Genomic DNA, 2,198 nt, shown 5'->3' with positions numbered 1-2,198 from the left:
ATTCTAAAGACATTTTTCAATTGTGGTTTCAAACACTTCCTCTTTTTCAATTTGTGCATTACTCGAGACAAGAAATTAATTAAGTTTGGGGGTGTTAATGCACAAAAATATATAGATTTTTTCAGCACCTTTTGAGCTTTAACTCATGCAGTTTCGTAGTAAATTTTGTTGAAATTCACACTTTAATAATAAAATAATTAATTTTCACTTAAATTATTAACATATTGAATTTTAATTATTTTTCTAATAAATTTTCACAAATTTGGTTTATTTTTTATAGTTTTTCACAAAAGGTTAAAATTGTCTCGATAGACACCTCGAAAGGCTTGAACTGTTGGAAACATTTTTGCATCAAGTGAACCAAGAGCATGGCTGAATGATTTTCCAGCTTAGGACAGCTCAAATGATGGTTATTTTATGTATTTTATATTTAATTTTTATCCAAAGTTAATTGGGTTGAAAAATAATATAAAGCTTGATGGAGAAAGTGGCCCAGTATGCTAAGCATTGACGACTGATCCAACAAGCAAATCGGCAGCCCAAAACCATCCCAATAAGCTGATTGCATCAGCTTATTTAGTTTATTTAATTACTTGCAAAAAAACCCTCACAGATTCCTTAAACTCCATTCAAACCCCTCCACTTTTCGTGCCTTCGAATATTTACCCTAAGCTAAATATAGCAAAGTTTGAAACATTCAAACTTGCTTGTTGTATGGTCGGCCAAGGAAGAGTGTATGGAAGCTAATTATTTGCTATTTTTAGCAGTCATTCACACCTATAAATACCCATATTTGCTACCTCATTCAAGACACCATTCATTCTCACACATCTCTATCTCTTTTACTCACACTCTCTCTTCCATTCCCTTCTTTGTTTTCCCATTTGTCTTGTCGATTTCCCTCTTGAAAAAGAGCCTTCTTCCACCTTGAAATAGTAGCATTCAACTATTTTTTGAGGGCTCGATTCAACAAAATGAGTAGAGAAGAAGAGGAGCGCACTAGTCTGGCTTCAAAGAAATCCTGGATTTGCTTCCTAGTCCGCTTCTCTTTAATTTTCTTGTTTACGTTGTGATCATGAAAATGGATAATTGTTGTGTTGTTTTCTTTTTCTAATTAAATTTTCTTAAATTTAATTCGTGTTAGATTGATTACATTTTATCCACTTAAATTATTAAAATCATGTTTGTGTTATTATAGGCCTTGGTAAGTTGTTCAATTAAAAAAATCATGCTTATGTTATACTTGCATATTAAATGTAAGGTAACGAATGAATTAATTATTAAACGTATTGAAATTGTAATTAATTAACACAATATTTAATTGGTACATTTTTAATATTCTAAGGTAGCTGAAGGTTAAATTAGCTAGGTATTAAACGATCCATGAGCCTTGCATAACTTGCAAGATTGTTGCGATTAAATTGTTTCAATATAGAAATATATTTTTACCTCGCTTAATCTTATATGTGCTTATGAAGATTGACTAATTTTTTGAATTGGCATTGAGAAATGTTCAAGAGATTGGTTAATTTAGTAAGTATGTATGTACAGTAGTTAACAAATTACCAAGTTGCCATGAAAATATTCGTAACAACATGAACATGGGTTTAGTAATTCTAAGTTAAGGAATGTAATTGATCAAACAAAATTATGTCAAATTGATTAAAACTCATCTTTTGAAATCTTGCATTGAAATTTTTACTTTTTATTTTTATTACTTAGGTAATTTTAGCTTTTAAATCATTTCGTCAAAACAACATATTTTCCCATCTCCAAAGTGTTTGATTTACATTTCATAAATATTTTTCTTTCACAGTCACTGTGGATACGATAACTCGGCATTTACTTGTCAATTTATTACTTGATAACGATTGTATACACTTGCACAAAATATTATTTTTACATTTCCTTAGTAATAATTAAAGCTACCATCCATTTACATTCATTTTGTGGTAAATTTGTCACTTAAAGTCTTTACTTTAATTTCTAATTAGAGATCCTTTAGCAATTTGCACTTTTACCACTTTCACGATTTAGTCTTTGTAAATAAAATACTCACAAGTTTGATTTACAGACACGGGGTCCCAAAACCGTGTTTCCTAACACCATTGATTTTTAGTCCGTTACAATTCTCCCTACTTAAAACAATTTCGTCCCCGAAATTTACCTAAAAAAAGGTGGGGCTATTGGGGTCTCAT

The sequence above is a fragment of the Gossypium raimondii genome, chromosome 4, assembly GCF_025698545.1.
Source record: "Gossypium raimondii isolate GPD5lz chromosome 4, ASM2569854v1, whole genome shotgun sequence".
Taxonomy (NCBI): domain Eukaryota; kingdom Viridiplantae; phylum Streptophyta; class Magnoliopsida; order Malvales; family Malvaceae; genus Gossypium; species Gossypium raimondii.
This window is presented reverse-complemented; position numbering follows the sequence as displayed.